At 34.9% G+C, this 24,587-nt stretch overlaps 1 pseudogene; it reads left to right on the plus strand.

Moving 5' to 3' along the window:
* LOC136123760 (ATP-dependent RNA helicase DDX39A-like) overlaps nt 1-14,704 on the plus strand; it is a 157,266-nt pseudogene extending 142,562 nt beyond the window's left edge.
* Nucleotides 14,705-24,587: the final 9,883 nt, after the last annotated feature.

The raw sequence follows: 24,587 nt of genomic DNA on the forward strand, positions 1-24,587 counted from the left end.
CCTATCAAACTACCAATGGCATTTTTCACATAGCTAGAACAAGGAATTTTACAATTTGTATGGAAACACAAAAGACCCCAAATAGCCAAAGCAAACTTGAGAAAGAAAAATGGAGCTGGAGGAATCAGGCTCCCTGACTTCAGACTATACTACAAAACTACAGTAATCAAAACAGTATGGTACTGGCACAAAAACAGAACTATAGATCAATGGAACGGGATAGAAAGCCAGAGATAAACTCAAGTACATATGGTCACCTTATCTTTTACAAAGGTGGCAAGAATATACAATGGGAGAAAAGACAGCCTCTTCAATAAGTGGTTCTGGGAAAAATGGACAGCTACATGTAAAAGGATGATATTAGAACACACCCTAACACCATACACAAAAAATAAACTCAGAATGGATTAATGATCTAAATGTAAGGCCAGACACTGTAAAACTCTTAGAGGAAAACATAGGCAGAACACTCTATGACATATTTCACAGAAAGATCCTTTTTAACCCACCTCCTAGAGAAGTGGAAATAAAAGCAAAAACAGACAAATGGGACCTAATGAAACTTAAAAACTTTTGCACAGCAAAGGAAACCATAAACAAGATGAAAAGACAGCCTTCAGAATGGGAGAAAATATTTGCAAACAAAGCAACTGACAAAGGATTAATCTCCAACTTCTGAAATAATTGTGATAGATAGATAGACAGATAGATAGATAGATGATAGACAGATGATAGATAGGTAGATAGATAGGTAGGTAGTTTTCATCAAGCAAAATTTATTTGTGGTATCCTTTCAAAAACATCATTATGATTATAAAAGAATATTGTTTCACCTAATGCAAAGCCATTTCTAAATAATTTCCTGCTCAATAAAGATGTTTTTCTTACAAAATTTAATGCATGTCATTTTGGCCAAAGCAACAGTGGAAGCTGATTACATGTCAGCTACATTAGACAGTGTGTCCTGCTTTATAATTGCTATGCTGGCCTGAAAATCCTGGAGTAAGATTACATGACAGCTGTTTCCCTGTTTGTCCATAAAATTGAGATGTTTGTTTCATGAAGCAATCCCTGTGACCAGAGATTGTTTTTAATATACAACTAATACCTTTATTGAAATAAGGGAAAATACAAAGTGGTTAACTCTCATTGTTCTTGTTCCATCATTTTTATACCTTTGTTTGGTAATAACTCTGTGTGTATAGCTTGCATATGTGCTTGTTTGTAGAAACATTCTTATATAATACATATAAATTTGTGAATAAAGGTATACATATATTTCTGTATGACAATAAAAAGTTAGAAAGATAGAAAGAGGCCATAGGGAAAAATGATAGAATAGGGAATATAATCCACTATATATATCCATTATATGGACACTTTATTTGCCTTCTATAACATTCAGAAAGTATATTTCTCTACAATGCAAAATTGTAACATATACATTTTAAATCAATTATACCATTAATCTAGACATTTAATTTTCAGTCTGTAGAAGAAATTCAATAAAATATTTTAAAAGAAGTATTTGGCAGCATTTTCCCACGTGCTGAAGTCCTGTCTCTCTCTTTCCGTCCCTACCCTAACTTTTTATATTATCATGCATCATATTGTATTATTTTAAAATTTTTATATAATGCAGACTTCTTTATATTTGTCAGCTGATGATGTATTTGTTTCTTTTACTAAATGAAGTGTTTCAAGGATAAGATCACCTCTTTCTCCACCTTTGCATTTCCAGCACCTGAAAGTTGTATATACTTGTCTTAAATCAAGAAGCAGTCCTGGTTGATGATGCCCTCATGCATATAGATGGTATTTAATTGGATAAGATCATCAAGACATGAAAAGATTAATTGGTGAGATTAATTGGAAGCAGCAAAGAACACTGAATGAAATCTTCCAGCACATTCATAAAGATAACATCCAAAAGTGCATGTTGGATCGAAAGAAGAGTTTTGTATTGCTTACGTTTTTCATGTGAGAGAAAAAGAAGAAAGAGAGATCAGAACTGAGTTTTTCCTTAGTATGTGTCTCAGCATACAAGCAACTCACATATAACAAAGAAATCCTGGGAAACTGTTTGCATGGTTTATCACTGAATGTCATGCCAAAAAAGTAGAACCTTTTGTTTTGATCAGTGATTATTTTGAGATCAGTGGGATAGACAGGAAAAGAAATGTTGAGATCAATATTGATGTATGGCCTATGATGTATGCAACAGGATGGCATTTTGACAACACGTGCATGCCAATGTCTGCCTGTCTTACTCACCAGAAACATCTTGTAATCATACATTTCCTGATCTTGTTTTTGTATTGGAGGAAAAAATGGCAAAATACAAAAGTTATCACATCGCTCCCACTTGTTACATGTAGAAATCTTTGTATGGTCTACAAAATTACTTCTCAATCGTTTCCATCATTTTTACTTTAACATTTAAACACACACCAATGAATCCACCATAGTTTTACATAATTTTCATTGCATGAATTATAAACCCATCTTTTACTTTCTCCTAAAGAATGTGTATAGAATGCAAGTGCTTGAAAGTGACATAATTGTTAGTATGACCTTAAAGTTTACTTCACATAATAAAAATAATAAACCAAATTGTATATCATAGTGACATAAACTGCACGTTAGGAGACTGCAAACTGTAGCCACCATGCTAGAGCCAGTTCAATAAATATATTCTGAGAATTTTATAGCAAAATGTAACAGACCCAGAATTTTAAGTGTAAAGAGAGTTCGACAACACATTTTTGTCTATTAAAAATGTTATAAACCTAAGATGATCTACAATGACTTTTCAAACTAAAATGTTTTTTTATACTCTATTAATATTTTTTGTACAACAACTTTTAACAGACATCAAATAATCCCACAATGCTCAGTGAATATCAAAGAGAAGAGGACCAAAGATGAAAAAATTAGAACATAACAGATGAAATAGATTGTAGATGTTCACTGCTAAATACCTTTAGACAAATTATTGAATTGTAAAATTACAAACAACACTGGTGATTATTTGTGCTGACAGAAAATCCATCCTGAAAAACAAAAGCAACAAGAATATGTTTTTCAAATCCTAAAGGCCATCTCAGAAAATTGTTCTGTTTTGTTAATTCCTTGAGGAAGGAAAAATAATTTTTAAATATTTGAGCATAAATTGTTGAAGACTAAATATGGAGACACTGAGAAATAAGATAGTTGTATAAGTACGTAATACAGTTGTTACCATCACCACTCACAAATGATAATACAGATTAAAATCATGTCACACACAGCACTGAACCAAACTACTTTGCATGATAGGCTAAGTTTCTTACGAGTGGTCTGCTGTATAATTAATAGCTACTTTGGATGAGTCAGTCCTTATCAATACCACCAAATTAAAAACAAAAAAAAGCTGCAAAATCCAAAACAGAAATAGATTTTTTATTAATTGTAGCATTTAGAAGCAGTTTAATATTTATTTTGTTTTTTCTCCTCTATCATAACAATTTACTTGATATAAAAATCATAAGACCCTTATAAGCTAAATTTAAGCTCCTCAAACCTGTACAAAATTTAATTTGATATCAATCTAAGGATCTGAGGAATGAGCAAATAACCATATTACAGCTGAATTTTTAAAAACATCTTTATTGGAGTATAATTGCTTTACAGTGTTGTGTTAGTTTCTGCTGTATAACAAAGTGAATCAGCTATACGTATACATATATCCCCATATACCCTCCCTCTTGCATCTCCCTCCCACCCACCCTATTCCACCCCTCTAGGTGGTCACAGAGCACCGAGCTGATCTCCCTGTGCTATGTGGCTGCTTCCCACTAGCTATCTATCTTACATTTGGTAGTGTATATATGTACATGACACTCTCTCACTTTGTCTCAGCTTACCCTTCCCCCTCCCTGTGTCCTCAAGTCTATTCTCTACGTCTGCGTCTTTATTCCTGTCCTGCCCCTAGGTTCTTCAGAAACTTTTTTTGTGTTTTTCAGATTCCATGTATATGTGTTAGCATATGGTATTTTTTTCTCTTTCTGACTTACTTCTCTCTGCATGACAGACTATGTCCATCCAACTCACTACAAATAACTCAATTTCATTTCTTTTGATGGCTGAGTAGTATTCCATTGTATATACGTGCCACGTCTTCTTTATACATTCATCTGTTGATGGACACTTACGTTGCTTCCATGTCCTGGCTATTGTAAATAGTGCTGCAATGAGCATTGTGGTACATGACTCTTTTTGAATTATGGTTTTCTCAGGTATATGCCCAGGAGTGGGATTGCTAAGTCATATGGCAGTTCTACTTTTAGTTTTTTAAGGAACCTCCATACTGTTCTCCATAGTGGCTGTATCAATTTACGTTCCCACCAACAGTGCAAAAGGATACCCTTTTCTCCACACCCTCTCCAGCATTTATTGTTTGTAGATTTTTTGATACTGGCCATTCTGACTGGTGTGAGGTGATACCTCATTGTAGTTTTCATTTGCATTTCTCTAATGATTAGTGATGTTGAGCATTCTTTCATGTGTTTGTTGGCAATCTGTGTATCTTCTTAGAAGAAATGTTGATTTAGTTCTTCTGCCCATTTTTGGATTGGGTTGTTTGTTTTTTTGATATTGAGCTGCATGAGCTGCTTGTATATTTTGGAGTTTAATCCTTTGTCAGTTGTTTCATCTGCAAATATTTTCTGCCATCCTGAGGGGTGTCTTTTTGTCTTGTTTACGGCTTCCTTTGCTGTGCAAAAGCTTTTAAGTTTCATTAGGTCCCATTTGTCTATTTTTGTTTTTGTTTCCATTTCTCTAGGAGATGGGTCAAAAAAGATCTTGCTGTGTTTTATGTCATAGAGTGTTCTGCCTGCCTATGTTTTCCTCTAAGAGGTTTATAGTGTCTGGCCTTACATTTAGGTCTTTAATCCTTTTTGAGTTTATTTTTGTGTATGGTGTTAGGAAGTGTTCTCATTTCATTCTTTTACATGTAGCTGTCCAGTTTTCCCAGCACAACTTATTGAAGAGGCTGTCTTTTCTCCATTGTATATTCTTGCTTCCTTTATAAAGATAAGGTGACCATATGTGCATGGGTATATCTCTGGGCTTTCTATCCTGTTCCATTGATCTATATCTCTGTTTTTGTGCCAATATCTTACTGTTTTGATTACTGTAGCTTTGTAATATAGTCTCAAACTAAAATGTTTTGATTGACTTTTGCAGTTATGTATCAAATTACAAATGTGCTCAAATCACAGAAGATGACATTGGAGAACCTCTATGTAAATAACTCAAAGACTAGCTTCCAGTACTTTCTCTTGTTTGAAAGATTATTGTCCTGACATATTGTAATCCACAAATATTCTAAAAAGATATTCATAAATTTTGAGAATTTAAATCAAATACTAACAAGAAATTTACTATTTTTTGTCTACAAGCTAAATCATTTATGACAAAAACTGGTAAAAATATGAAACCAAAGCAACTAAATATTAAATTATATTAATTTACTCATAGTAATTTAGATATAATGGAAATATAAATGTCACTCATTTTTAAGGAAAATTACTGAGATTAAAAATTTTTTAAAGAATAAATTTAATTTTTCCATATATTTCCTCTGCAATAGAATATAAAGATTGATATAAAAATTCTGAAAATTTGACATAGATAAAAAGCAGAGGAAGCCTTCTTAAGGTGGTGCACACCCAACCATTTCCACTATCTTTATCCCAAGCATACTGGGTGTGAAAAAAGAAAACTAAAAATGTATTTGTCTGAGAACAAACAAACAAATAAACAAACAAAAATACAGTTGACCACCACATGAGGCTATAGGTAATATATATATATATATAGGAAATAGAAATCTCTGTACATGGTGTTAGGGTTCTTCAGAGAACCAGAACAAATAGGAGATATTTATATATGAAAGAGAGTGAGAGAGAGAATTGAAGGAATTGGCTCATGCAGTTATGGAGGCCGGTGGGTCTGAGATCTTTGGGGCAGGCTGAAGCCTAAAGACCCAGGGAAGAGCTGATGCAGCAGTTTGAGTCTGAAGTCTGTCTGGACAAAGAATTCCTTCTTCCTTGGGGACCTTAGTCTTTACTAAGGCCATCAGTTCATTGAATGTGGCTCACCCAGGTTATGGTGATAATCTGCTTTACTCAAAGTCTATGGATTTAAATGTTAATCACATCTACAAACTACTTTCACAGCTATATTTAGACTGTTGTTTACCAAATAACTGGGTACAATAGCTTAGCCACGTTGATGTATAAAATTAACCATTACACATGGAAAGGTAATGAGTGAAGCAGGTAAAATTTAGAGGCTAGGATTTGAGTGAAACCTTTGCAACAAAATCTGCAATATTGCTCATATCTCTATAGATGGGTAATCACAAATATAAAAATAATAATTCTGGTCTGAGAAACCTAGAAAAGCAGATGAAGGTGAAAACAAAACTGTAGTATTGAGAAGTGTAATCGAGAAGGTGAAAAAATACACATTCAAGGTGAGTCTACAAAGTACAATCCAAAATATGTGATGAAATTTAACAGTAAGAGAGCAAACAGAAAAAAAATTGAGATAAATCTGTTTAGAATTCTAATAAATTAGACAACCTTAAAAGAGCTATCCAATGAGTATATATTTATCCTCAAGGAGATAAAGAATACAATTAACTGAAAAATACAAGTAATTATGAAAAAAATCCATCCTACTTCAATTGTCATAAGCAAGAAGCAATGAAGAGGGACAAAGTAAAAATACTAGAAATACAGCTATCATAACCAAGCTATCTCTTCTTGGTAAAAGAAGAGCCAGATAGATCAATGAAACAGAATAAGGAGTCCAGACATAAACTCAACTGATCTCTAACAAAGAAGCAAAAGCAATATGACAAATTCTGCTAGATAACTGGATATCTGCATGAAAATAAATAAGAAAAGAATCTAGACAGAACTTAAACCCTTCAAGAAGATTAACTCAAAATGGATTGTAGGCCTAAATGTAAAATGCAAAACTGTGAAACTCTTAAAAGATACTATAGGAGAAAATATAGATAACTTTGGACTTGCAATGACTTTTTAGTTACAATACCAAAAGTATAATCCGTGAGGAATTGATTAGGTGGACTTCATTATAATTAAAAACTTCTGTTCTGCAAAAACACAGTCAAGAGAATGGGAAAATAAACCACAGACTAGAAGAAAACATTTGCAAACCACAGTCGACAAAGAACACATCCAAAATATTCAAAGAACACTTAACACTCAACAGTAAGAAAACATGAAAATTAATTAAAAATGGGGCAAATATCTTAACAGACACCTCACCAAAGAAGATATACTGGTGGCAAATAAACATATGAAAATAGGTACCAAATTATATGTCATTAGGGAATTTGAAGTTCAAACAACGAAGAAATATCACTACATGCTTATTAAAATGATCTAAATTCCAAACACTAACAATACCAAATGCTGGCGAGGATGTGGACCAGCAGGAACTCTCATTCACTGCTGGTGGGGATGCAAAATGGTGCAGCCACTTTGGTAGACAGTTTGGCTGTTTCTTACAAAACTAAACATTCTCTTACCATACAATCCAGCAATCATGCTTCTTGGGTTGAAAACTTATGTTCACACAAAAACCCACACACAGATGTTTATAGCAGCTTTATTTGTAATTTCCAAAACCTGGAAGCAAACAAAGATATCTTTCCAAAGGTGAATGCATAAATAAATTTCAGTGCATCCAGAAATGGAATATTATTCAGTCAGTACTGAAAAAATGGGCTATCAAGCGGTGAAAAGACATGGAAGAATCATGAATGTATATTGCTAAGTGAAAGTAACCAATCTGAAAAGAGTGTATACTTTATGTTTCCAGCTATATGATATCCTGGAAAAGGCAAAACTATGGAGATAATCAAAAAAGCAGTGATCATTAGGCATTAGTGGGGAGGGATGAATAAGTGAGGCACAGAGGATTTTTAGGGCAGTTAAACTACTTTGTATGATACTATAACGGTGGATAAATGTCACTTATACATTTGTCCAAACCCATAGAATGTGCAATGCCAAAAGTTAACTCTAATGTAAACTATGGACCCTAGATGATAATGATATATTAATGTAAGTTCATGGATTATAACAAATGTACCACTTCGGGGAAGGAGTTATAACTTCCTCTCAATTTGCTTTGACCTAAATCTCCTCTAAAAATAAAGTCCATCTGAAAAATCCTGGAAATAAAAAGAAGCCATTGAAATAAATATGTCACACTACAGAATAAATTTTAAATCAATGAATATAAAATTGATGAATTGGAAGACATTAATGAGAAGTCACACAAAACACATATATATACAAAACATGTATATATATATATACACACACATATATATATAAAACTGTTGAAGAAATTATCTGATTATGTTATATAAAAAGTTTGAAGATAGTTAGAACTGTAAGTATTGCCTAGTAGCTCTATCCCTGCTCTTGGGAAAGTTATTTACCATCTCTGGATTTTGTTTTCCTTAGCTGCAAAATGTGTGTGATTTAATATTTTTAAGACTATAAACACAGTTGATGTAAGCTGTCACAAGGTAGATACTTAGTATTTTTTTTTTCATTTTTCCAGCATGAGTAAATTTAAATTTCTATGAAAAGCTGAGAAAATATAGGTACTATGCAAAAGTAAGTTATTAACTAACACATTTTAGACTTTTACCTTTTCATTCCTACTGCTATTACTCTTGTTTAGACACCATTCTTTTCTGCCTGGACTATTATAATAGACTTCAAATTCTAATGTTCACAATGGCCTTCCAATATCATGTTTCTCCCATCTGTAATTAAACTCCCAAAGACTGCTATTAAGGAATGTTATCTTGAAACATAACTCCAAATAACATACTTCTCAGTGACTCTTCTGGGCTTGCAGGATGTCACAATCTTTTGTCTGTATTCAAGGTCTTCATATCCTGACCACAACTATTTTTTCCATCTTCATTATGATAATACCAACTGAAAAGGCTCTCACTGGAAGTCAAAACAATCCACTAGTGGTAGCAATAAGAAAGAAAGTTGATGAAATCTTGGGTGGGGAGGGACAGGGAACATACACTGAGAAAAGCTCTTTGCTTTCTCTCAATTAATGGAAGCTAATTCAATGAAACCAGGAGCAAACTACATTGATCATGAATCTATTGCTGGGCAAGGCTTGGGTTGCCCACAGTTTACTTTCTCAGCAATTTCCTGAGAAGTTGTACATAAAGGTCTGTTGTTGAAATGAAGAAAGATGCTGGGAATGGGCTTTCTGATCCTGCTCTGTTGTCAGGTTGGTTTCACCACCCAGGGGCCCAACGTGCCTCTTCCCATTGCTGGGTTTCAATGTGCTTTTCGTCCTCTTGGCTGCTTGAGCAAACAGCCATCACTGTTTCCATTGTGAGCTCTTCTCTGTCTGGATCCAAGCCCAAGTTCAGAGAACATGTGCTTGCGACCAACATTTGGCAGCCCGGGTCCCCACTTGGAGTGACTCTCTACCTTTGCCTTTTTCCCATCAAGACAGTTCCTGAATCTGGAGACTGAAGAGCAGGACTGAACACGCTTAGCTCTAAAAGCTGGTTCCTCATCCTGCTGGCTCACTGGGATGAGGGACAAAGAATTCACAAGATTCACACCAAAACCATACCAAAATCCAGAGCAGTCTCTCCATTGGAGACAATCTTTCCCTTAGCCTGATATTTTCTAGTAAAAATATTTAGTTAGGGTAAATTCTTGACCTGTGTCTTTATTCCATGTTAACTTCTTAAAGGAAAGAGTGAATTTTGTGGTTGGTAAATGGGGTAGGAAGGATTCTAAGACGGACCCAAAGATTCCCATTCCCTAGTGTTAATACTCTCTATAATCTCCCATTTTTGTAGGAAGAACCTATAGATATGGTGGAATGCACTCTCATGATGATGTTGCATTCAATGGCAAAGGTGAAGGCATTTTGCAGATATAAGTAAAATCTTTCATCAGTTTGACATTGAATTAGGTAGGCCTGACCTTACCAGGTGAACCCTTAGAAGACACTTTAGGCTCTTGTTGAGATCAGCGAGATGATCTATCTGGTCTTGAATAAGCAAGCTCCCATGTGTTCAACAGCAGCAAGAAAATGAGCTCTGTCCACAGTCACATGAACTGGGGAGAGGACCCTGAGCCTCAGCGCAGGCCAACATGACACTGTGAGGGGTGGCTCCTTGCACCCAGGACCCACAAGAGACATGCCTGGTCTTCTGACCTGCTTGTGAGGTCATACATGAGTGTTGGTTTAAGCTGATAAGTCTGTGGTGATGTTTATGCAGTGATAAAAAGTTAATATAGTAAGTTTGGAATAAGTTAGTGATAAAATATTGTAATATTTTATTATCTGGGAGCTGCCTGACCACAATCTGCATGGGATGATCCTTTTACGGAAATCCTGTAATTTTTCCAGTTGTGGCCCTAACTAGGTTGGTTAATAAACCCAAATCGGGGATAAGTAGTAGCAAGTTCTCTTCACACATACAAAATCATGCTCGTCACTCAACTTTATTAATAATAAAGGTAAAATTTGGGTGTTAATCAATCTAAATCCTGATTCTTTCTCCCATTTGGTTCTGAATGAGTTTGGGGAAAAGAAATACACTTTCTTTGTTAGATGTTTACAAACCCTGAAATCTATAATATTTTCACTTGTCATACAATAATAATGCATTACCAACATTGCACATCATTACTGCTAACCAAGACAGTTGAAAGAGAAATGCAGCAACCAGAAAAATAAAGTGCATCGTGGGGAAAATGGCATTTCTCTAAAAAATCTAAAGCAATTTCAATGCTATCATCTAAACAACCACCCCTGAGCTTCATTATTTTCTTCCTGATGTGAAATGGGTTGAAAATATAACTTTTCTTTTTTAAATGCACAATTACAAAGACAGTCACACTAGAAGAAAATCTTTATGAACACCGTGTCCTTGAATGATGTCAGAGTTGTTGTTTGAAATGAATTTGCATAACTGCCAGCCTTGAGTTTCCTAAACGTCTTTGGCAGAAATAGTGTCCCAATTGTTTTCTCCAGAACCAAGATGACAACGTTCTTAAATAAAATTGTCATTAAATTTCCTCTTGAATTCTGACTGCATGATTGAATAAATATTATCTGCTGAAACTGGCTGTGAAGATAAGTATTTCATGACAGTTAATATATTTCATATGCAAATGTTTTGGCCTCTCTCTATATTGGAAGCGTGGAAAAAAAACACTTGCTATCTATTTAATTTAGAATGTAATATCAAATCAGATGCATAGGTTCCTGAAATCAAATAGCTATTTTATCGTATCATTTTTATTAAAATGACACATTTTGTACTGAGGACAATTCAGTGATAATATGCTGATTTCCATATGTATGAAGTACTACCAGAAAGAAATACATCTTCTTATATATAAATTATTCAAGTAAAATGTGAAGTTTTTACAATATGTATATATGAACTTTTTACATATATATGTATATATATATATATAAGTTTCCAAATTTTCATCTGAATTTCTCCTCACAATTATCATATATTTTGCCATAAATATCCTTGGATTCCTTGTACCATTAAAAAAATATATATTGCTTCTTCTATTCATAAAACATCTCTGTTTAGATTATTTTGAATTGACCCTCACCTGATTTACTGTGTATATAATTTGCTTAAAATCATAATTTATTCCTCAATTAAAAAAAAAAATATCACTTGTTTAAAGATTCATAGGACTTATTTTTCCACAGACTAGAAATTTTAGGTCTAATAACCATTTTAAGTTAAAAGTATGCTGGATGAGAAATACATTAGTATTTGTAATTTAGAAATATGTGAATTATTTCTCTTTCCCTGAAAGCTGTTCCATATTTACTAATTCAAAAATACCATACATTCATGTTTTCTTAATATCAATTGCCCTGTTTCCTAGACAGAGAGGCATTGGGTTTTGATGTTATTTGTACTAGTAATGAATAGTCTTTGTAAAAATTCCTACTCTTCTTTAAATGTGTAATTTTGTTATTATCCCATTTTATGGTCAGCCTACTTTGAGTCTTCCCCAAATTCCCCTTTTGTGTGCATTGCTAGTCCCCTTCCTAATTAGTGCTGTGATTGTTGCTTTCTTAAAAGTGCACCAATATATCTTCTCTTGTAAAATACAATTGCTTTTTATATTTCTGGAACTAAAAACAGATGATTCTAAAAACACAGCAACACAGAAAAAAATATTTGAATTCTTAGAAACACTAAATCTCTGAAAGAAAGGATAAGTAGGAAAACAAAAGGCCAAGGATCCAGAGGTGGGGAAAGACGCAGAATTAAGAGATAGAAAGTGGAAGGAGGTGGTGAAAAAATCAGGTGTTTGATGCAAGAGGACAGAATGATAACCTTGTGTCCTGTGATAGAAGATAAAGGTGAAAAAGGACCATAAAGCTTCGTGAATGTTGAGAAGTATGAAAAAGAAGACATGAAAGTGACAGTGAACAAAATGACCCCATTGTATTTGGAAAGAAAAAAGCATTTTCTGCAAAACTGTAGACAAGAAAGTTAAATCACATGGAGACTGAACAAATATTTAATCTATTATCTCAAATTTGGTCTCAATTATAGTTATTCCTATGGAAAATAAACTAATGTTTTAATACTTATTTTTCTGTTCCGTAAAAAAACAAAAGGATAAGTTTTGTGATCTTCTAATAAATTACATACTTATTTCTATATCACTCTATTATCAGATAGTCACAATAAATATTAAATGGAAAGTTGAGAAATTAGAAGGAGAAATTTGGGGACTGTAGTTTTAAGTTATATAAAACAGTCTCGCACTTTACCCCAGTGTAGATCCCTCCATCAGTCAGGGTTCCCCAGAGAAACAGAACTAATAATTATACAACGTGTGTGTGTGCTGTTGGGGAGGAATAAATTTCCTCCACCCTTCTGGGCTCTTCTGGCTGCTCTAAGAATTAGATTAACATGAGGCTGATTAACAGAAAATCGAACAATGGAGAGACCCAGGAAAACTAACTCACCACGATGGTTGAAATTCTCACTTTAAACACTGTCTTCAGCGGCTACTTCCCACTAGCTATCTATTTTACGTTTGGTAGTGTATATATGTCCATGCCACTCTCTCACTTTGTCACAGCTTACCCTTCCCCCTCCCCATATCCTCAAGTCCATGCTCTAGTAGGTGTGTGTCTTTATTCCCGTCTTACCCCTAGGTTCTTCATGACCTTTTTTTTTTTCCCTTAGATTCCATATATATGTGTTAGCATATGGTATTTGTTTCTCTCTTTCTGATTTACTTCACTCTGTATGACAGACTCTAGGTCCATCTACCTCACTACAAATAACTCAATTTCGTTTCTCTTTATGGCTGACAGATCAGCTAGGTGGTTTGTGACCACCTAGAGGGGTGGGATAGGGAGGGTGGGAGGGAGGGAGACACAAGAGGGAAGAGATATGGGAACATATGTATATGTATAACTGATTCACTTTGTTATAAAGCAGAAACTAACACACCATTGTAAAGCAATTATACTCCAATAAAGATGTTAAAAAAAACCAACCAAACAAAAACACACCGTCTTCAGCTAAAGACAAAAGCTTCTGTTGCGGGGCGTGGTCAGGACTTCCGAGGGTAGGAAGGCAATTCTTGGAAGATGGAGAAGCAAATGTTTGGTAAACAACTGTTTGCTGGGCCACATGGAGACAATGGGACACAGAGTGGACTTTGATCTCTAGGCCCTGTTCCCCCACCACTCCTAGCCCACGTTTTGCAGACATCTCCAGTGACAGTTTTATTCCAGGAACAGTACCATAAATCTAAAGGCAGGCAGTTAAGGGGGAGATAACAAGAAAGACCTCCGGAGTCGTGTTTTTTTTTTTAAATAACCAGCCTAGATTAATCCTCTTGTCAAAGAGACACAGTTAGGGGTGGCAAATTGTGCTGCCCTGAAGTCCCACGTTTGAAACGTCTCCAAGTCTCAGAGTCCAGAAGCTGAGTCGGTAGATTGTTCCGTCCCACTGAGCCAGTCTCTTAGTCCTGACCGTAGTTGCTCCTGCCCGTCTGCAGGAAGTTCAGGCAAGACCCCATGGAGGTGTTTGCGGATGACAAGACCAAGCTCACACTGCTTGGGCTGCAGCAGTACTACGTCAGACTTCCTGCAGAAGAACTGCAAGCTCGTGGACGTGCTGGATTTAACCAGGTGGTGATATCTGTGAAGTCGGTGGAATGCAGCATGGCCTTAGCCCGGCTCCTCTTGGAGCAGAACTTCCCAGCCATTGCCATCCACAGGGGCATGGCCCAGGAGGAGCAACTGTCATGTTATCAAGCAGTTCAAGGACTTCCAGTGGTGGATCCTGGTGGCCACCAATCTGTTTGGCTGAGGAACGGACACTGAGCGTGTCATCACTGTCTTCAATTATGACATTCCCGAGGACTCGGACACCTACCTCCGCCACGTGGCCCGTGCGGGTGGCTTTGGAACCAAAGACCTGGCCATTACCTTCGTGTCTGATGAGAATGATGCCAGCATCCTCAGTGATGTCCAGGACAGGTTTGAAATGAACGTGGCAGAGCTTCCAGAAGAAATAAACATCTCCACATACATTGAGCAGAGCCGGTAACCACGTGCCCTGATGTCCCGGAGCTGCCCTGCTTCCCATGTGTTGCTTCAAGTCCTCTTCCTAGGTGACAGTGGGTCTTTCTTTTTACTGTTTAAAAGCTGTAGATTTGTGTAAGAATAAATTTTTATTATGGAAAAATTCAGTTCCGAAGGTGGTGATGGAGATATGCTCTCACAGTAAGGCCTGTGTTGTGCTAGAAACCAGGTATTTATTATTATTATTAATAGACCTTTATTGGAATATAACTGCCTCACAATACTGTGTTAGTTTCTGTTGCACAACAAAGCGAAATCAGCCGTATGCATACACGTGTCCCCATATCCCCTCCCTCTTGAGCCTCCCTCCCACCCTCCCTATCCCACCCCACTAGCTCATCGCAAAGCACCGAGCAGATCTCCCTGTGCTATATTGCCCCTCTCCACCAGCCAACTATTTTACATTCGGTAGTGTATATATGTCAATGCTACTCTCACTTGGCCCCAGCTTCACCCTCCCACCCCATGACATCACGTCCATTCTCTATGTCTACTTCTTTATTCCTGCCCTGTAACTAGGTTCATCAGTACCTTTTTTTTTTAGATTCCATATATATGCTTTAGCTTACGGTATTTGTTTTTCTCTTTCTGACTTACTTCACTCTGTATGACAGACTCTAGCTCCATCCACCTCACTACAAATAACTCAATTTTGTTTCTTCTTATGGCTGAGTAATATTCCAACGTATATATGAGTTACATCTTCTTTATCCGTTCATCTGTTGATAATAAGAGGCATCTCTACGGAGACTAAAGAAAAACAAAGGTTAATGATTGGAGCAATGTATAAACCAATGTCTAAGCCCAGGAGGCAGCCAGATGAGAAGATTTCTAGATGTCAGGACTAAAGCGTCTTCAGATCAAGTGAGGGCAGACAGCGACAATCTGACAGATTTTCCTGGTTTGTAGGTGAATGTCTCTGATGATGTCATCAGGTGTTCAGGTAAACTACTGAGTGACCCACACAGCAACAGGCATGAAGATTGTATCTAGACATGAGCAATTGTGATGATCTCTCTTAAATTTGTATCAAGTTGTTCAGCTTCAGTTTGCTGGGCTCCAGGAAAAGCATGACTTTAGCTCTCTGTGACTCCAAATAACAAGTAAAAGAAAAATTGGAAATGTTATTTTGGAGAGCTGTAGCCAAATTCTGAGGAAACTAGGAGAATTTGTGATCCAATCCAGTAATCAGGTGGAAAAACAAAACCTCTAAGATGATTAAGGAACTAGAATCTAATATCCACTATTGAAACGTAATATTTTTTCTAAATTTACCCTCATTTTTTAAAAATCAACGGTAGCCAAATTAAGCTAATTTGTTTTCAGAAAATGTTTAGTTTCAATAAACTTGGCCTGATTACTTGCATAGTCCAGAAAGAATAGCAATTGACCATAAAGGCTCTTTTAAATTTGCTTTGCTGGAACTTTTCATAAGGAATCTCTAGGTTGAAATTTTAAATACCTCTCAAGGCCAGGAGGCCAAGAAGCCAAGGGTTTGCCATCAGACTTGCCTGTAATACCTATAGATTTGGGTGAATTTCTCTCTTCTTGAGGTCCCAAAAATATCCTGAGGTTCCTGCACCTGCCAGAAAGTGATCTTCCTTACTCACCTAATATGGGTGCTGGGAATCAGGTAGGCAAAGTACCTGCCTGTTTTCCAAAAGGCTTTATGGCTACATAGAGTCAAACTAAGTCTCTTAAAGCTGTCTGGTTATATCCGATTCTGTTCACCTTCTCAAATATGACATTATAGTCAAAACCTTGGTAATATAATGTTTCAAAATGTGTCCTGTCACAATGGGAGCAGATTTTTAGTGAACTTATGTAACTAACAATATTGTCAGGAACATAAGACTATTCACTAAGAGCTTTCAAATTCTGGAGGGATCAAGTAGGGAGAATGTTTCAATTCTGCTTACCAAGATATACTTTATGAAATTGTGGAGGATCACAATTATCTTGTTTTCCTTATAACTGGAAAACAAAGATTAAAAAGCTAGTAAAATGTCAGGAAAAGTTATAACAATTATAATCATATTCATTGGGTCATTCAGTGCCATGTAATTAATTCTTGTTGAACTTGATTTTTTTTCTTAGCAGTTTCATGAAGTTATCAGGTTTTCCATTAGAATTCTCTAATTTTTTTACCGAGTTCAGTGTTATGATCTGAAAGTTATTAGAAACCTATAATTGTCAAAAAGACCTTGCTACGAATTTTCTTGACGATAAAGAATTTTTGCAAAAGCATCAAAGTAAAATGATAACTGTCTACAAATTTCAAAAGACATAATGGTATACAGATCTGAGTACAATACAATTAATTTTTTAAATTGTCATTTCTGTGACAGATAACATTTTAAGATAACTAGAATTAAGACTGTTAACATTTTACCAAGACATATCAGATTTTAGGAATGTCATATAAATTTCAGAACACATATTAATAACATTCATGCATACAAAACAACCTACAAATGTTTAATATTCCTTATGTGACAATGCTTCCCATGTAATTTAATATGCTAAATAAGCCTTATTAGTTTAGTATAACTCTTTGAGGTTGTCGACAAAAAATTAATCGATTGATCTAAGAAAGAAATGGAAAATTTTATTCAAGCTAATTGAGGGTTATAACCCAAGGATAGCATCTTAGAAAGCTCCAAGAACTGTTCTGCCCATTAAGTCAAGGCACAGTTATATAACAATTTTGACACAGAGGGCTATACATTAAATGACATATCGTTGACTGTTTATGTATTCCAGATCTAAGTGTCATCATGGCCCCTTACAAGATCAAGAAAAAATGTTATTTTTTAAGAAGTTGTCTTGTTGATGCTAGGAGAATGTTGTTCTTTATGATTGAGCGTGTATTTCTGCTGATGGGAGGTTTAGTCAATGCATAATGCAGATGTACAATGCACAGTAGAGGGAAGAGAGGAGACCAAAGGGCAGAGAAATATTTTTTATGTTTAAATTCTTTTTCTTGCCATAAAATCTGAATTTTATTTCACACTTGTCATCCCTACCTCAAAGTCATCACACAAGTCACAAGCTAGCATCTGACTTTAGCTGCTCCTTTACTGTACACATCATCAACTGTCATGAATATAGCTCCAAAAAAATAAGAACTCACAGGAAAATAAGATACATCTTTTGCATGCCACAGCTGGAAGAGAAAGAGAAGGTAGATCAGATGAGGCAGAAGTAACATATGTGATAAATGATCATTTAAAATAAGCATATTCATTATTCACAAAGAGGTAAGGGAAGATTGGAGCAGTAAAAATGCACATGAAGTCGTAAAAGCCAAACAGAAACTACTATTAATAAAAAGCAATAATTAAGATAAAGAACTCAACAGATGGGCTGAGTTCTAGAATGAAAACCAGAGAAGGATGGATTATTGACCTGCAAGATTAGGCAAAATAAATTTCTCAGAAGCTGATAGGAAGAGAAGAAGAAATTTTAAAAGTAAAAGAGATATGGAAGTTGGAAGTATAATTGCCAGTACGTATACCATAGATTTTAAAGAAATAAAGAGTAACCCAAGTGTCCATTGACAGATGAATGGATAAAGAAGATGTGGTACATATACACAATTAAATATTACTCAGCCATACAAAAATAATGAAGTAGTACCATTTGCAGCAACGTGGATGGACCTAGAGATTATCATACTAAGTGAAGTAAGTCAAACAGAGAAAGACAAATATAATATGATATTGCTTATATGTGGAACCTAAAAAAAAGATAAATGAACTTATTTATACAACATAAATAGACTCACAGACATAGAAAACAAACTTACGGTTACCAAAGGGGATAGCAGGGGTGGGAGGAGAAATAAATTAAGAGTTTGGGATTAACATATACAGACTACGATACATAAAATAGTCCAACAGCAAGGACCTACTGTATAGCACAGGAAAGTATATTCAAAACATTGTAATTAACTATAATGGAAAAAAATTGAATATATATATATATAACTGAATCACTTTGCTGTACACCTGAAACTAACACATTGTAAATCAACTATATTTCAATAAAAAATTAAGAAAACAAGAAACAAAGAGTGATAAGGTATTTCTTTATTAATATGTATGCTATCTTGGCTGGATTTAGGTATAAATGTTATAATGTCTACATAAAAAGAATTCAAAAGCTTTTGTACATGTTCTATGCTTTGGTACAATTTAAACAGCATTAGCCTTATATGTTTCTTAAACTTTATATGAAATTTTCTCTGAAAAACCATGTGGACCGAATGTTTTAGTAGAAGCAGAGATAGCTCATTAATTTTTTCTCTTATTTCTTAGTGATAACTGGTAGTCTTAGATTTATCTCCCCTCTGCCCTCAACTCTGAAAATTTATGTATTTTGAAAATTACCTAGTTTTGTCAAAACCTACAACCATAATTTTTTTCCACTGTAAATTGTATGCAACACTTTTGCATTTATAGAGGATTTTGAAGCACCTCCCGCTTCTTAGTAATCTGAGGTTAGAGATTTCTCCAATTTTCTTTCAAGTTAAAATTATGTTCCTGTGTTTTTTCCCTTGATACTTTATAATGACATCTGTGAGGAAAGGGAGGTAGATAATTCTCCATCATATTAAATCAGAAATAAAAACTGGAAAACTAGTTTTCATTTTCATAGACTATCTTGCAGGTTTGTATACTCTACAAAGTCAAGCTGTATTTTTCTTTACACTATAGAGTTACTTACTGAATAGAAACAACAGTTATCCATTTTGGTAAGATACCATTTTTAGAGAGCAAAAAACAACTAGAAAGATCATCAGAAACTTAAAATGTCATGAATTTAATTTTAACATTAGTAATATTTCTAAGGCACTTAAATTTGATCTCAATATGACATGTCATTATTTTTAACAATAGAATTTGGCAAGAAAATTAAAACTTGACAAGGCTTGAATAATTTACAATTAATAAAAGTCTACGCTTTGAGAATGACCTGCCTTACCCATAGAACTCTTTGCTCAGCACTTCTTAGAATGTTGCCACAAAAAAAAAAATGGCAAGAAACTTGAACTAATGAGTATTTTATACCAAAGTTTGGTGTCTAAAACCAACATAGAGCTTTTCCTCTATTGTCTTCCCTTAAAAAAATCCATCCTCCCGCCTCTAGAAGAAAGGGGAAGTAGGAGCAAGAGAAGGAGAAGAAGGAAAAAGAGAAAGAGAAGAAAACATTTTTGATTAAAAATTGTTTACAAAATAAACTGAAAGGAATGATACAAATGTCTTCTACAAATGGACATTATAATTCTTGGACAAATTATTAATTCCTTAGCATCAAAGACTATGTATGACATCCATTATCGAGTCAAAAACCCTAGTATAATAAAAATAATGAGATAATAATATCATCACATTTTTGAGGAATTCCTATCTAATAGAAAATAATACAAATCGTCCACATAAAGCATATATTAGAATTTTACCTGACCACAAACTGAACATAATAAATTACTGTTGTGTTTATGCTATTTATTATCTAATCCTCATAATGTCTTATAAGGTTGTTCCCTTTTAAAAGAAGAAAACTGGAAGCTCCTAGACGTTGATTAATTTGATCAACATATCATTGATAGTAACTTGAAAAGGCAGATACTAACTTGGCCTCCAGATAATCTTCTTACGACATTGCCAAATATCCTGCATGTGACTGACCATGTACATGTCAGCATAGCTTCTTACCCAAATATACTTGGAGTTCTTCTGAATCCAGAAGGATTTCCATCCATAATAACAAAATACCTATTTTCTCTTCTCAGGACTGGAAGCCCTTCCACCACACAGCATGCATGTGAACAGGCACAACTTTCTACAGGAAAAGGTGGCAATTCATCTACAGGGTAACCCTAACCCATCCCACCCCCAAATCCACATCTACGTGACAAGAATGCACTGCCACCTACCGAATTGAACTTGATGATGGTATCTCTTATCTAACGTGAGCTAAAGTCTCGAATATTTACAGTTTGGTATCCATTTGTTGGGCTCAGAAGCAGTCTACCCCAAGATATGCCACAAAGGCATATTGATGATTTTGTACTAAAGTTACTCAAGAAACAGCTGGTGAAATAAATTGATATTAAAAAAAATGTTTTGATTCTCCTCTTTCCCCCTGAAAATAGAAAATAAATCTCTCATGTGAAGGTATACTCCCTTATAACAGGAGGTTAGAAAGCATCCTTATCATCAGAGTTAGGAACCTCAAGCCTAAGAAAACTGTATAAACAAACACATCCTTTTTTCATTAGTCTGATACACCAAGCACAAGCTGTTTTGTTTCATTAAATCTTCATAAATAATTGTTTTGTTAATCTAAACCTGGTGTAAAACAACCTGCTTAGGTTACTTCAGGTATCTCACTTTTATGAGGCCTTCATGCATATGAATTAAATTGTTGTTTTTGTCTCCTGTTAATCTATCCTGTTTCAATTTAATTATTAGACCATTCAAAAGAATTTCGGTGGGGAAGGGGGAAATGTCCTCCTCCCCAACACATTCTATGACTGACTAACTACCTGACCTGCACAGCTATGAACTGTACATTCCCCATACCTCTGGGTCTAAACTGAAACCTGACTGTCTCCTGAGGACATTACTTTTCCTGAATCTTTTTTATGCTTTTATCTTGTGCTTTCAACTATTCTTGCTCACAAGTTTGTTTGTTTTTTTGTTTGTTTTTTTAATAACTGAAACCTCTCGCCCATTCACCACTCTAGACGGTTCATGTGCGAAAGTCTATCCCTGCTTCATTTCCTGTCATCCTTACTATCACTGCCATATCACTTCAAATAATCTCAACTATATTCCAAACTCTTCTGTCCAATTATCCTTCCACTACTCCCACCTGGAACTCTGTAACTAAGTGTGAAGTGCCAATATCCTATTCTCTCTTACCTCCAGAGAGGCTGTGGTTTGATCCTGAAAAAAGTTAAAAAAAGAATAAGTATTGTTTCTTCCAAAATTTTGATTATTCTTGCCATCTATCTATGCTTTTCTAGTCAACTGCTCATTCTCCACAGTAAGTCTTTCAAAACTTCAAACCCTCACCTCTCTCCTTGTTGTCATTCAGGGAAGGGAATTTCTAATACTTTCACAATGGAACAAGACCAAAAGCTTCACATTCAGTATGAAATATATCACAACACACTTCCTTAGGGAAAGTTCGTCAGCCTGAAGGGATGCAGAGAAAACCCTCCTGTCCAAGAACTCCCACTGATACAAGACAAAGTTTGACTGCCATGTGGAAGAGAGGTGACACAAAGCTAGCTTTCACTCTGGTCTCTGCCCTGAGTATCAAGAAGTGTGAAGAAGTGCTGTCTATCACTCGGGAGGTGCAGAAATGCTGAGAAAGATATACCCTTGAGGCTCAGATGCACAGGGCCTGCCCAAGCCTTTGACTAGACAGAAGAATGAAGAAACGCCCCCTTAGGTACAGCACAGGGAATATAGGCATTATTTTATAACTTTATACGGACTATAATCTGTAAAAATATCAAACCTCTATGTTGTACACCTGAAACTAATAAACTATTGTAAACCAACTATACTTCAATTAAAAAAAAAAAAGAAAGAAAGAAACACCTCCTGCCCTGCTTCTGAGCCATTTACTGAGTAACCAACAGGAGCAGTCTACCACTGGAGAAGGATAAAAGAGAAGAGACCACCTCCTCTTTATGTTACAAGTGTGCAAAGCCTGCCAAAAGATGAGAGTGAAAGAACACTGAAAAATCCCCATAATAGACTTCAAACTAACCACAAGGTAAGGGCAGCCCGGGAATGTGAAGCCTGTTGTACACTGAAAGTAACTGTACTAAAAGCAAAACCCTAAACCGTTCAGCCGCTGACTAGATTGACTTATTCCCTACATTAACAGTCTGATAGAAGATACGGTATGACCATTTCCAAGCAGAAATATAATATTCATAAGTCTTTAGTCCTTTTTTTGTACACAATGTTCAAAAATTCAATTAAAAAGTATAGGATTTGTAAAAAAAATCAAGATAACAAAATTAGATTCATGATTAAAAGTTAAAATAGTCTCAGACCCAGAGACGTACAAAATGCTGAAACTATAAGAATGATGGCTTTAAAATAACTACATTTAATATGTTAAATGTTTTAGTGAAAAAGGTAAACAGCAAGCACGAGCAAATGGTGAATTTTAGCATACAGATGGAATCCATAAAAAGAATCCAAATAAAAACACAGTATCAGAAATGAAAAATCCCTTAATGAGTTACTCAACAAGATGAACACAGCAGAGGAAATAATCACTGAACTTGAAGATGTAAATATGCATAGTACCCAAAATGAAACAAAACGCATAATGCAAACAAATAGAACAGAGCATTCAAGGGTGGTAGGAATATATCAAACAGTCTAACACACGTTTCATTGGAGTTTAGGAAGGGCAAAATGAAGGGATCGAAAGAATTTCAGTAGAAAGTAGCCAAGAATTTCCAAAATAAATGAAAGCCCACAAATCTATTTAAACCTAGAGAACCACAAATAAATATTCACCTAAGTAGGTACATATGATATCAAGCTGCTGGAAAACAAAATTTAAGAGAAAATCTTGAAGACAGCAGAGAATAAGGAAACTTACCTACAGAGGAGCAAAGAGAGACCACAGCAAATTTCTTGTCAGAAACTCTGTAAGCAGAAGAGAATATCAATGTCAAGGGAGAAAAAGTCATCTTGGAATTCTGAACACAGAAAAATTGTCTTTCAAAAACTTCAGGCAAAATACTTTTTCAGAAAAAAAGCTGAGAGAGTCCATTACCAATGCACTACAAGAAATGTTGAAGAAGTTATTCTGGCAGAAGAAATATGATACCAGATGAAAATGTGCTTCTACAGAAAAGAATGAAGTGCACCAGAAATCATAAAAATTGGAGTATGTATTTAAAATCTCATTTAAAACGTTTAATTGATAATAAATTGACTAAACAAAACAGTAAAAACATATTATGAGGTTTATGACATATATAGAAATAAAATGTATAAGGATAATAGTACGAAGAACTTGAAGGAGAAAATGAAAGTCTAATGTAAGTTTTCTTTAACTACGTGAGAGATGGTATAACATTCTCTGAAAGTAGACTGTAATAAGTTAAAAATTGCAATATTTAAATCTCAGAGCAATTTCTAAAAATAAAATAATTAGCTAAAGCCAATAATGGAGAAAAGATATATAATCATAAGAAACACCCAATCCGAAGGAAGGCAGGAAAAATACAATATAATGCTGATTGACGTTATTTCTCTCCAAATTTATATGTAATGGACTGTATATGAAAGAGAAAATAGATTAATGTTTGCCTTAGCATTTTTATCAGCAGCAATTCTAACCTTATAGTGTCAGGAAAACTTGGGGTTAAGTCCAAGTTCTGCCTCTTCTGAGCTGTGTAATAATTTGTCACATTCTTAGCTTCTCTTACTTACTCTTGTTCTTCTTATATGAGAGGGCTTTTAATCTCCATCTTGAAATTGTGTAATTTTTTTAAAAGCAATTTAGCTCCTACTGCATGTAAGTTTTACAAATTCAATGTATCAATATTATTATTATACTATAGATATTGTATCAGAAGCTGAAAATCCTCATCATTTTTTTTCTATAATTACACACTAACCTGCCTTCAACATGCTGCCTTTACCGCACTCCAAATCAGTACATTTAAGTAACAGCATTTTGAAATAAATTTGGTTAACGTAGCCATATTATAGTGTGTTTTATCTAAAGTCTTGCCATTGCCTAGCCAATATCAGTGTACATATGTGGTGGGAAATTATTTGTAACCGGGCAAATAT

This window comes from Phocoena phocoena, chromosome 5 (genome assembly GCF_963924675.1).
Source record: "Phocoena phocoena chromosome 5, mPhoPho1.1, whole genome shotgun sequence".
In the NCBI taxonomy this organism is placed as follows: Eukaryota; Metazoa; Chordata; class Mammalia; order Artiodactyla; family Phocoenidae; genus Phocoena; species Phocoena phocoena.